Here is a 14,377-nt window from a genome sequence, read left to right on the forward strand (position 1 = left end):
TTGCCTTTAGTGAGGCAACCTCGTCTATCAACTTCAAAATCAATTGACTCGGCTAGTCCACACTCAATGGAGAGGATGGCTAGATTACTGAGCCGAGAGTGGATCTGAGGTCGGTCTTAATCAGTTTCAGTTTGGAGAAGCTCCTCTCACATGCTGCAATTCTCACACAGATGGTGAGAAAATCCCTCAGAATAATGAGATGGTTAGAGAAAGATTCCTTGAATCCCCACTTCACAACATATTTTAGGATTCCATCTTCTAGCACACCATTTCCTTCCCAGTTGTTTCCTCATACATTTTGATGTATCAAAGAAGAGGATGAATTCTCAAGAGCTTGCTGCGTGATGAGGTCTCTGTGAGACGGTGAATTTTCCTGGCAATGTAGCTGTCGTTGGATGGGTCCATCAGGTAACTGGGTGACGTGAGAAACCCAAACTTATTAATGTTCATGTCACTGTGATATGTGCGTCAGGTCATTTCCTCATGTCACCAATCCAAGATTTCATACTGCTGCCATTTAATCTCACCTTGTATCTAGAACGGCACATTCTTAACAAAAATTTTGTTAACTGAACATGCTCAAATGATGGCCGACTGCTATACGGCCCATAGACACGTATCATCCATGCACCTGTTGTGGAATTTATATTATATTTTAACTTACTATTAGTTAACTGTTTTAAACGACTCGATGTAAATCCTGTTACTCAAATGAAAGCCACAATTAATTCACTGTCCACAACGTGAAAGTACATTACATCAGAGAGTTTTATTTTACTTGGTACCAAGGAGTACAAGCCACCAAGATGGTAACATCTCCAATGATTTGCACTAAAACAAGATTACATTTCCTGGTATTTATATGCTTTCATGGGAGAGTGGAGGGGGCTGACAAGCCTTAGCCAAAGAACTCCAAAATGCAATACGTGTCTTCGAGGTGAAAAGCGAATGACATAATTACGGCAAAAGTTGCTGTTATCAACCAGGTCACTTTGTTCCATAGTAAGACATTCCTTTTATCAACATTTAGGTCAAAAGACTCTTGGGTAAAGGAAAGCATAACTGACATTACAGCATAAAAATTAAATTTATAAAACACCAGCAACAATTATAATTGAGAGTACATTAATATAATTATTTTCTCCCATGCACCCGATAATGTCACATATTTTCTTGGCATGGGTTATGAACGTCATAAGTCAGATATATGAAGTTATCACCCTATATACCCCATTGGGAGGCGGGGATGGAGTAACCTTTGTTGCAGTAGCGGCCTGTCCAAGTCTGTACTCTTGCCAATTAAATTGCCTCGGTAGCCCTATGTGCCTTTACGGCATGAAAGGAATATTATTATTATTCTTGTTATTATACCCCAATGGGGGAGTTGATGACATATGATAAGTTTCAATTTGTTTTGTTGAGTGGTTTCGGAGAAAATGATGTACAATATTTTTCCTTTAATCCAATATGGCGACAATACCATGTGGCATACGACATCAGAGTTAGTCATAAAATATTATCCAGAGGGAGTCCCTCCTATGTTTAAAGTTTCGCGTCAATCTTACAAGCATATAGACGTGGGCACACACAGACAGAGGCATTGCAATTGTCTCACATCCCCCCACGTTTTTGTCATGTCCCCCCCCCCACGTTTTTGTCAAGGGGGGGACAACATATCGATTTCCCCTCCCCCCACTTTTTTCATTGAACGTAAGTTACGTAACACAAAACGAGCTGCTCTAGTACAACCAGGCTGAGATGCTCCTCAAATACAAGAATAAATTTTTTAATCTCTATTAACGTTTTATTGGTGTATTATAGTTCTATTAAAGATGATAGGTTTACAATTCAACATTGAGAATCCATGCTTTCCAAGCCATGGTCTCCCACCGGCCAAGCGTCCAGAGCGATGTCGCATTTTGATCCTTCGATGTCGGCTATTCCTATCATTATGAAGCAGAATTCGCCAAGTGTTAAATTGTTCACAGTTCACCCACTAACAGGGAACATGACCTGGACATTTTGAGGTATGTTGGGACATTTTCGGACTTTGTATCGTCATTTTATGAGTGTTTAAAGAAAGCGCGACTTCATGGCCCGGAGCGCCACGCCTCGGATAGTGTTAGGCCGCAACGGCTCGGGGCCCCTTTAGCGACCAAAATAGTTTATTTCACCTTTCTAACTTATATCGCCGGATGCCTGATATTATTACCTGCACGATGATGTGTGTGTTTAATTTTTGTGACTTTGCACTGTCGAGTTATAAGCCAATAAAAGATTGCGCGGCCTGGTATGCTGATCGAGATGGTGGAGCTTGTGCATGATGACGCAGTTTCACTCTACCGGCTCACACGAACGAACGGAAAGATATTTTGTAATTCTGTTTTCATATTTCGCAGTCGACAACAGTGGCCTAAATCCCAACGTTGAAAACCGAGTGAAAATCGAAGGAAAGTGAGTATTTTGGCGACTAAATTAGCTTTGAATACTTGGGAAACATAAAATAAAATGCGCTGATTCACTCGCTTTTGCGGCGGTTAATGTAAATAATGTTTTCATCGGTACTTGGACTTAGGGGAGGTATGGACCTACAAAACGAGAAGTATCATTCGGTCGTCGGACTTATGAGGATTAAATTATAGATTTTAAAAGTTAGCTGTTGAAAAATATGCAAAATTTACCTAAGCGGTTCGGACAAACGAACGGAAAATTATTTTTGAATTCTGTTCTCGGATTATACAGTATCTATTGGGTAGTAATGAGATTACCTCAAAAATCCGATTTAAAAAGGCTTAGGCTTAGTAGCTTAGCCGCGGCTTGCAATTTTTACTAGGAAAAAGAACGTTCCGGAAGGAATTTCTTTTCCGCCATCATCCGAATAATTTTCCGTTTGCACGAGGACAAAGACGAAGGATAGACCGACAGGATAAGGTGTCTCATTACCTTCGCATTTGCGAAAGGTTATGTATTGGTCGCTGTGTATTTATTTATTTATTTATTTGTGAATGTGTGTGTGTGTGTGTGTGTGTGTGTGTGTGTGTGTGTGTGTGTGTGTGTGTGTGTGTGTGTGTGTGTGTGTGTGTGTGTGTGTGTGTGTGTGTGTGTGTGTGTGTGTGTGTGTGTGTTTGTGTGTGTTTGTTATTCGCATAACTCAGAAAGTATTAAACCAAATCGCTTGAAATTTGGTGGGATGATGGGTTATTATCCAAGGAACATTTGATTAGATTTTGCGAGCGATCGGGTCAAAGGTCAAGGTCAAGGTCACGGAAAGGTCAAATTCGTATTTTTACCATAGCGCGGTCAATTTTGATCTAATTGGCATGCAACCGATGCCAAAATGTTCAGAATTCATTGCCCAATCTTGTGATCGGCGACATTACACAATTACGTCATTACCCTTGTTAGCGGTTGGGGGTCAAAGGTCAGTGGGGTCATGACCTTTCAAAATATGTGGTTTTTGTCATAACACGGTCAAATCAAAACCGATTTGCATGAAACAAACACCAAAATGTTCACTGTTCTGTTCCCCCCACTCTCATGCCAAGAACAAAAAAGTAGCGGAGGCGAAGGTATGCGCTCTACCGAGTGCCCATTCTAGTTGGTTAATTAAATGCAGATTAAATAAAATGATGAATATTAGTAATCCCAGGTAATAAAATACCAGGGTATCTGACCCTAACCAAAAGTAATAAAAGTAATAAGCACGTAGTCGGTAACTAAGTGAGTAATGGATGCTAAATTGGGAGTTCAGATGCTAAATTAAGAACTGAACTCCTATCGGCGCTCTTTTAGTAATACACGAGCAAAGTACTCGCCCATGGGCGGGTACAGTTATCTATTGAATGGCGTTGGTCCCGTCTCGATCGTATGAAATTGAGAAATTGACGTTATCCGGTGACCTTGACCTTGATCCCCTTATGTCCGTTCCCAAGGACCACATATGCCAAGTTTCATCTCATTCTATCCAACGGTTTGGCCGTCTATAAAAGACAAACAAACATGAAAAATTGACGTTTTAGTCAATTTATGATGTCATAACTCGAAAACCGGAAGTCGGAAGTGAATGTTGTCAATGAACTGTGTCATTTAATTTTGATTATCTGTCGAATGGCATTGGTCCCGTCTCGATCAGATGAAATTGACCCGGTGACTTGACCCCTTGACCCCGTGACATTTAACCTTGAACTTGACCCCCCTATGTCCGTTCTCATGTCCCAAGGATCACTCATACCAAGTTTCATCTCATTCCATCGAACGGTTCGGCCGCCTATAAAGGACGAACAAACATACATACAAACATATTCTATCTTTTTAGTATAGTAAGAAGATGTGCTACACAAAGCTTATCACATGTCAACATTGTGCCTGGAGGTATAGTGACCTAGCCAAAAGTATGTTGACCTTAAAAATGCCCTGTTACACAAAAATAACCCTTATAATTCACATGTCAAAATTTATTCAACTGAAATGTAATTTCCTTCTCGTTTCATAGAGGATATGGATATCAGAAAGCTTTTCGTGACAGCATCAAGTAGCACATCCCTGACCACTCTCCTGGAGCAATCAAGTTCCCAGAAAGAGGTGGACGATTCAAAGGAGAAGATAGCAAAAAAGGGTGCATGTGCGAGTACTCGGCCTAATTTCCCAGATCAGCCTTTTCAACCTCATGATGTCAGTTGTATCCCAGTCCAAATACTGCCAAACCGAAAATTGAAGTTTCAACAACAGTGGTTCAAAGATTTTCTGTGGCTTCATTTTGATCAGAGCATCGGCGGTGTACTCTGTCACACCTGTACGGACGCTTCTCGTGAAAAACTTACCGAACTTGCCCGCTGTGCAGAAGACGCATTTGTCTCAAAGGGCTTTCGGAACTGGAAAAAGGCTACAGAAAAATTCAGACAACACGAACGATCAAACACACATAGGCTTGCCTCTGAAAATCTGAAATGTCACAGAAGTCAACCTGGTGACCATGTGCAGCTGAGCAGCAAACGACTAGAAGAGCAAAGATCTGCACGGTCAGCACTTCTGAAGATTATCACCTCACTGCAATATTTAGCCCGACTAGGTTTTGCAATTCGTGGGAAGGATGCCTCTGAAGGGAATTTCAAAATGCTCTTACAGTTGCGGGCCGAGGATGATGTAAACCTCAAGACGTGGCTGTCAAGGAAGACGACGTTCACAAGTGGAGAAATTCAGAACGAAATTCTAAAATTGATGAGTCATGCCATCCTCGGAAATATCTGCAGTAATGTGAATGAAATGTTCACTCAGTTCGGACTTGTAACTGATGGAACGCAAGATATTCAGGGTAATGAGCAGGAGTCGGTGTGTGTGCGCTATGTGACAGATTCCTTTGATTTTCAAGAAGATCTCATCAGCTTCTACCAAGTATCGTCAACAACAATAGTCTCACTTTATAAGATGCTTCAGGATGTCCTAATTCAGTGTCAACTCCCTATTGAACACCTTAGAGCACAGACTTACGATGGGGCAAGCAACATGTCCGGAAAGTACAAGGGCTGTCAAGCACAGCGAAAAAAACTCCAACCGCTGGCCAATTATGTTCACTGTGGAGCTCATGTCACCCAACTCATTACATCCAAAGCCCTACAAACTGCACCGTTCATAAGAGACACCCTTGATTATGTCCAGGTGCTCAGCAACATCTACAACTCTGGAAAATTCAAGCATCTGAACTTGAATATCCACGCTGACTATGCTGACACTCCTTGCCCTACACGCCTGAGACCAATTTGCCCGACACGTTGGTTAACTCGTTCTCCTGCCGTGAAATCGACATTGGATAACAATGAAGCGGTACTGGATGCCCTTCAACAAGCAAGTGATGACTTTGGTACGAACACGGCATCGCGAGCCAACGGTATTCGAAGCTGTCTTTCATCAGGAAAGTGTGTTCTCGGTCTGTTTGCATCATTGCCCGTTCTCCAATCCCTTGAATACCTCAATAAGGCACTTCAGGGTTCACAAGTTACCGTCTCTGGTATGCTTACTGCTGCAAAGGTAACTGCACAGAATCTCCAATCTCTCCGTACCAACCAGACGTTTAAGGAGGTTTTCGAAGCAGCACAACAGAAGCTCCAGCAGTGCCAACTAGATCCAGTGACCCTCCCTCGTAAGCGCAAGCTTCCGGAGAGACTTGATGGAGGCACGCAGGAATACACTGACAATTCTGCAGAGGACGTATACAGAGTTGAATTTTTCAAAGTCATCGACAGCGCATCCGAGAACTTGAACGAGTACTTCACATCAACCGACCTCATGGCGTATAGGGACTTGGGTGAAATGCTCCTGTCTGTGTCATTCAAACCACAAATAGTCTGAAAATATCCCGAACTGTCGGATTCCCTAGAGCAAGAACTTGGCTTCTTTCGTAACCAGTTCAGTGGTTCATCTGTTGAGGATTACCGTAAGATATTTGTAGACATGGTGCCGGAAGTCCGTCGAATGTTCCCACAGGTAGAACGTTTTGCTTTGGCTTCTATTGGTTTCGCCAGCAAGTTAATGCGAAGCTGAACGGTCATTCAGCGCACTCAGACATCTGAAGACTTGGTTACGTTCCACAATGACCCAACAACGCCTCAACCATCTCATGATCTGTCATGTTCACCGAGATCGTCTGACTGCACTTGACCCCCAAGACATTGCTACAAAGTTTTTAACTGGAGCGGCAGACAAGAGGGTTCATAATTTTGGCAAGTTTTAAGGTAAGTTGACCGTACTCGTGTAATATCAATTTGTATGTCAGTTTATGTTTAGTGAATCAGTTCAAGGGTCGTGAGAAGGAGGCTTGACAAACAATTCTTTATATATATATATATATATATATATATATATATATATATATATATATATATATATATATATATATATATATATATATATATATATATATATTTAATTAATCAGACACATTTCAATGTTTCAAGCGTCATCAAAGAAATACATATATATATATATATATATATATATATATATATATATATATATATATATATATTACTATATATATATATATATATATATTACTATATATATATATATATATATATATATATATATATATATATATATATATATATATATATATATATATATATATATATATATATATTACTATATATATATATATATATATATATATATATATATATTACTATATATATTGTTGTGGTTGACGAAATTCGCAAACCACCATTCAGGTCCCTTAGGTGAGATATCTCGGTAAGTATATGTGTAGTTAGGCCCAAACCCGTTGTCTAGAGGGAATAAATGTCATTCATGCGGGCTGCGACTCTTCAGGATAGCCGTTTTTCTTTTACTATCTTTATTTTGGACCAGCCGCCATTACTACCACCACCAACCACGTCTCAACAGCCATCACAACAACAACCACCAACCACAACGCCACTTCACAACAACAACCACCAACCACAACGCCGCTTCACAACAACAACCACCAACCACAACGCCGCTTCACAACAACAACCACCAACCACAACGCCGCTTCACAACAACAACCACCAACCACAACGCCGCTTCACAACAACAGCCACGACCTTTACCGTCACAACTCGCCACCATCGCATCCACACCATCTCGCGCCACTCGTGGGCACCGATACTGGACTCGTGCTGGGCGCGCACCGAGCAGCGTATTCAAAAACATCACAGACTTTCCGCAGAAAAACGGATCAAAAACGACTCACGCCCACTTCTGTTCCGTCCTATCGGTGAGCGAGGGGCGATTTGGCCCCGCCTCCAGGGCGTTGGAGGGCGGTCGCTATATGCAAATTCATGGATCAAAAAGCATTCACGCCCACTTTTCCTCGGTCCAATGGGGAGCCAGTTAGAGGTGAAGGGTCGGAGGCAAAGGGTCAAGGGTGAAAGAGCGAAGCCACGGGGCTTATATAAACGGCTGCGTTCGTCAGTAAAAGGAGTTGTGCGGAGTTCAAGAGAGTCGTCGGTGGAGCTGGAAAGAAGTGGGAGAAGTCAAGAGTGAAGAGTTGGGAAGAGCCAAGAGAGGAGACGGAGAGGGCGAGTAGACGGAGCTGTGGTAAGGTGGCGGCGGCGAAGGCGGACGAGGGGGTGCTCGCGTCGGTGCCGGGAGCTGCAGAGGGAGAGGCCAGCAACGCGACCGAGGTGGAGGAGGAGACGCTCGCCGCGGGACCCGAGACAGGGTGATATCCTCCTTCCCCCGAGCATCAGCAACCCCCTCCTGTTTCCCCCCCGCGCTGAGATAGTGCGACAAAGGGGGCCCCCTTCCCACCCCCTACCAGACACTGTCCGCGAGGCCCGCGGAGTTGAGGCACCACCGCCGCTCTGCGTCTCATCATCAGACGGTAGGCCCGACACGGTCTCGGCCAAAGGCCCGCCTCATCCTGGAGGGTGATTCTTTTCTTTTGCTTTGGGTATACGTGTTGTCGGCGCCGTCTGTGAAGTAAAATTGTATAAGTGTTGCCGAGTGCTCGCGTAGTTGGTAATAGATCTGCATTGTTGCATTTGCTTTTTGTGTAATATTGTGTTTCTTCTTCTTTTACATGTGCTTTTGGTGGAATTGTATATGTGTGCTTTCCGTTCATCGCGAAATAAATGTGCTTATTGTTGAACTGTTTTCCCGCTTCGCTTCGTCTTTTCCTCTATTGAATCTCCATCTTGCTTCACATAAAGGGTTGGTCGTGGGCTAAAACGCCCGATAATTAATCGAACCGTCGAGGCCGACGAATAACACCGCTCGGTTATCCCGATAGTACGGAACGTGTCGCGTAAAGTGGCCCGTGTCCGAAGTCGACCTGCGGCGAGGTGCGATCGCCCGGTCTACCCTCCGTGTGGGTACTTAGGTAGGTCGAATTTGGCGAGCAACCCTATCCCACGCGGGGGCCGATTGGCACGATCGCGGTGAGACCGAAAGGTCCACCCGTGACTAGTTCCCGGCGTTAGTCCGAGAGGGTCACGACTGGATTGTCCGTCCGGTGGGCGACGTGCCGCGATTCGAGTTACGTGGCCGTTCGCACGCCGGCGGGCGCGAATCCGCAACACTGGTGTCAGGTTGTGCGATATAAACTCATCGCCCTCCTCACGGCACTGGTAACGGAGAACGGGAAAACGGGCTCTCCTGTCTCCGGCTAAATACACGGGAATCGGTCCAGTGGTGAGAGGAGCGACCCCCGATTCCCTCCAAATTACGAGCGAGCTAAATTAACCCTTTAAGAGAAGCAAGATGGCGTCTCAAGGCGAGCGGGAGCCGGGGGTATTAGAAATGGATGTAGAATGTGTAGAATCCATGGCTCAGGATGAAATCCCCGTGCAGGAAATGTTGGTTGTACAGGAAAACGAACTCGCCCAACTGAACCCAGAGCCCGAAATGGGTGCGGCAGCGGCCGCGGTGTATGACACCTCCCCTCCCCCTCTCCACCAAAACCCTTCCCCAACCCCTGCCGAAACGGCTCACCCAAGCGCACCCGACATGGCCCAGCTATTCACCATGCTGGCAAAAATGAATGCGGAAATGACAGCAAGATGGATGCGAATGCACAAAAGATGAATGCGGAAATGACAGCGAAGATAAATGCGAACATGAACGAAAAGATGGATACAAACACAAATGAAATGAGAAACGAAATGAACAAGCAAATAAACGGAATGGAAGCAAACATGAAGGAGGAAATGAAAGAGCTGCGGGGTGAGACGCAGAACATGGGCCGATGCCTGCAGGCGGGCATGAAGGCCGTGACCAGGGAGATAAAAATGACGACTCCACGTGTGGGAGCGAACGAGCTGGAAGGGGGTACAACGGCTGTCGGGCCCGCGGTGGAGACGGGTAAAAAAATAATTCGGGGGACGTGTTGGGCGAGGGTCGTGACGATGACCGAAAGGGAAAAATTAAATGGGGAGACCAAAACGTGTGAGACGAGACACGAGGTGACGACAAAGGAAATAAAAATAGTGGAGACAAGGGAGGTAAAGGGTGAAGAGTTGGCAGAGACACGGGAGATGGGAACGATAGAGGGAAGACTGCACGATGAAGACGGGGTAAGTGATGCACACACAAACGGAGGTAGTGGAGGATAATGGGGGTGAGCTGGTGGACTGGGTGAAGACCCAGTGCGAGCAGCTGGATAGCCTCCTCCAGGAACGAGGGGAGGGAGTATGCCCCCTTGAGGCGAGTCACGACCAGGTGAGTTAGGTCGTGCTTTGCGAGGTTGAGGGGACGGGTGCTGTGGACAGGTGCACGGAGAGCTTGGGGGGTATAGAGGCCCCGGAGACCCTTGTGGGGACACGAATCCCCAGTGTGGTTGTCCCTGTATGTGTGGTGCAAGGTGTGAGTGCGTCCCCGTGTATGGAAGCGACCCCGTGTGTGAGTGGTGTGGTGGCAATGGTGCCGGAGTACGTGCTTCCCAGCACGCCGTGTGTGGATGAGGCACCGTGTGTGGAAGAGGCCGTGTGTGTGGATGAAACGGCCAGTGTGAGTGAGGCACCGCGGGTGAGTGCCCCCGCGTGTGTGAGTGAGGCACGGTGTGTGGATGAGGAACCGCGGGTGAGTGCCCCCGCGTGTGTGAGTGGTGTGGTTTGTGTGAGGGAAATGGCACGAGTGAGTGGAAGGCCGCGAGTGAATGGAGCACCACGTGTGAGTGGTATGGTTTATGCAAGGGAGACCGTGTGTGTGAGAGAGCGGTATGTGAGGGAGATGTCGGTTGGCATGCGGGAGCACGCAGCCGCGTCTCCCGGTGTGAATGTAATGGTGAGGTGTGTTGGCGTCGTAACACGCGGGAGTGCGTGGGTCGAATGGCGACGACGGCGACATGTGAGGAAAGAAAGCCGAGTAGCGGCTGTAGTTGTTTCGGGGACCGTGCCGGGTTCACCCAGCAGTGAGCACGAGGTCCGTGCTGTGCAACGCACGAGGCCTCCACGTGCTCGCTTGCGAGAAGTGAAGTCCCGGTCCGGAAACGCACGCGGTGGATTTGCCGATCCCGCGGACGGACAAAGTTTAGGCAGGATTATGGATTTGGACCGGACGGGTTCTCCACGCGATCGTGTGTGTTAAGCTCCAACGGGCAAAGCACATGTGTTCGCGTGGGGAACCCCTCGAGACGTGGGGCTTGTTTTTTTTATGCGCACGGTGACGCCATGGCTGCATGTGGGGTTGGAATCCGGCAGGAGGGGTATCCCTGCTGGATGGTACCGTCCAAGGAGGGAGGAGGAACACGTGCAGCTGCATGACGTCACGGGCAGGTGCAAAGGGCGCGAGCTGCGAGTTGCCGCGCAGTTGCTGCGCATGGAAAAAAAAAAAAAGCAAGCCTCACTTTCGGGTGCACAGGATTCCTGGGCAAGGGGTGGAAGACCCCCTTGACCAGGGCACAGGATGGAAACTAGTTAGGGGGAAGGGTTAGCTTAGTTAGACCGACTTCATGGGGCAGGGGTAAGTCCTCGTGGAGTCCGTGGAATGGATTAGTTAGAGGGATTGTAGCCAGATTTAGGTTGGGAAATAAAATGATTTTTTTGGATTTGGAGACAGTGACTGACAGTGAGTGTGTAGAGGGGACATAGTTTAGCTACGTAGTGTTAAATGGAACGTGCTTTAGTGTAAGGGACGACATGGGAGCACGAGTTAGTTAGGGGAGGTAGTTAGCAGGATGGCAGAGTTCAGCGGTGAGTGTGTTGAAGAGTTGGTGAGTTGTGAGGTGAGTACTTGAGTGAGTGAGGCCAGCGGGTCTGTGTGTATGGAGCGAATGGGGACTGCATGGTGCGATGAGTGATTGGGTGGAGGAGTGACTCCCGCCCAAGGGACCCCGGGGTCAGTGTAGAGTGAGTGAGGGGGTTAGTCAAATTTGCAAAATGGAGGTCGTTTTGTTGTTGGTGTGAATGTAGGCTCGAAACCCGTTTGGAGGGGTGCAGGAGCCCTGTTGACGGGCTGGGAGCGTGGCTGCGAAAAGTGAGTATCGCTGAGTGGGTACCCCGGGCACCAGGCTAGTCGGCTGTGGTAGGCCAAGGGCCCATGGGGGGCCGGGATAGCGTAGTGGGCACGGGTGCGCCTGCTTGGTGCGGGGGCCCGGGGCGCCATTAGCCGCGTGGGCAGTGTTGTGGGCACGGGTGACCCTCGGAAAGGGGCCCGGGAAGCCAGCCTGCCACGTGTGCGTTTCAGGGGAGGTGCCATGGGGGGCACTCCCCGGTGTTAGGGAGCTGGTAGGCTCGGAGGCAGTGTTGTGCCCGGGGGTGCCATCGTCGGAGAATCGGCAGAGGGTCGTGCCTGCCAAAGGGAGCCACGTGTCCCAGCCATGCGACCGTGTGAGGGAACGGAGAGAAAATTGGGGGGCGAGGCCCGAAATGGTGAATACACCAACACAGGCGACGGGAATCTGGGTTGTTAGAACCAATAGTTTAAGCGAGAGGCGCTTGTTGAAAGCCCCGGGGTAGTTTAACAGTTAAATGGTTAGGGTAGATTAGGAGATGTACCCCTCCGCACCATCCATCCCCTCGCTGTCGTTGTGGGCCGCTGGACCCACTTTGGTTATAGATCGCTGAACTCTGGGGAGGCCATTCTGAGGCTTCGTGGGGCCTCGACACAGGACGCTAGCTCTCCCTTATTCCCCTCCGGGAAGGGAACGTAGGGGTTGGGAGTAGGCTAGGTGACAGGATAGGTTAGCCGAACAAGGACAGTACAGGGGGTTAGGGGACGGTTTATAGTGGGGAAGTAAAAATAAAAAAATAAGTTGGGGCTAAATTGGGGTTTGACAAATTAAGGGAGTGGGTATGTACAGTGACAGGCAAAGGCGATAGGTGGGAGGGAGACAGGTAGGTAGGTCCGAGCCCGCCTTCCAAGTGGCCAGCACCACTGCACTCCCTCCACCAACCTCCACTGAACGGCAAAGGCTGGCCAACTTCATCGGCTGGCCGTGTTTTGCTTCAAGGCGGAGGCCGGCCAACTTCATCGGCAGCTGTTGTTTTGCTGCAAGGCCTGTGCCATCAGCTGGCCGTGTTTTGCTTCAAGGCCTGTGCCGGCCACTTCATCTGCTGGCTGTTTTTCTTCAAGGCCTGTGCCGGCCAGTTCATCTGCCGGTTGTGTTTGCCTGCAGCGGCCTTCTTCTGCGGGCTGTGTTTGCCTGCTGCCTTTGCCATGCCATGCCCACTGCCCCTGTTCACCAGCCCCGTTCAATTTTTGCGTTGCCCCCCCCCCCCTGTTCATTGCCATGTGCGCCAGGATCAAGGCAACAGTTTGCAAGCTGCAAGAACTGCCCTGTTGGCAGCTACAACACGGGCCTGCAGTGGCGGCCCGTGCACCGTGTTTGTGTTCATCCATCCATTCGTTGTGTTCATTGCGTGTGCCACTTGAGCTGGCACGGAGACTGCGTTTGTGCAGCCCATGCACCGTTGTGGTTCACTGCGTTCAGTTCAAAAAGGAAGGCCTTGGACTGCGTGTGAGCAGCCGGCCACGTTCCCTGTCACCTGCATTGTTTTGAGCCAGAGACTGCATGCGAGCAGCCTGGCTCCCTGCTAACTGCTTTCTTTTTGCAGAGTTCATTGATCCATGGCCATGGTTTAGTGTAAAATTTGTAAGTTAAGGTAAGATGTACTGTAAATATGAGTGCGCCCCCGGCATGTTTGTCTTAGCGCCGGCAATTTTATTTAAGTCGTCCGTGTGAGTGAGTTTGTTTAGGTAGTTACTCAGCCCTCAGGTTATTTATTTTGGGGACACGAATACCATGAATGTCGCACTCAGGGATCCGTAGGTAAAATGTACTAGGGGAAAACTACACATGATGGCACACGAAAATTTGACGACTCGGGACGAGTCTGTAAAAAGGGGAGGGGGTAGTGTTGTGGTTGACGAAATTCGCAAACCACCATTCAGGTCCCTTAGGTGAGATATCTCGGTAAGTATATGTGTAGTTAGGCCCAAACCCGTTGTCTAGAGGGAATAAATGTCATTCATGCGGGCTGCGACTCTTCAGGATAGCCGTTTTTCTTTTACTATCTTTATTTTGGACCAGCCGCCATTACTACCACCACCAACCACGTCTCAACAGCCATCACAACAACAACCACCAACCACAACGCCGCTTCACAACAACAACCACCAACCACAACTCCGCTTCACAACAACAACCACCAACCACAACGCCGCTTCACAACAACAACCACCAACCACAACGCCGCTTCACAACAGCCACGACCTTTACCGTCACAACTCGCCACCATCGCATCCACACCATCTCGCGCCACTCGTGGGCACCGATACTGGACTCGTGCAGGGCGCGCACCGAGCAGCGTATTCAGAGACATCACAGACTTTCCGAAGAAAAAAACGGATCAAAAACGAGTCACGCCCACTTTTGTTCCGTCCAACCGGTGAGCGAGGG

Source organism: Eptatretus burgeri, chromosome 18, assembly GCF_056783735.1.
Source record: "Eptatretus burgeri isolate ZD-2024b chromosome 18, Ebu_testis_v1, whole genome shotgun sequence".
In the NCBI taxonomy this organism is placed as follows: Eukaryota; Metazoa; Chordata; class Myxini; order Myxiniformes; family Myxinidae; genus Eptatretus; species Eptatretus burgeri.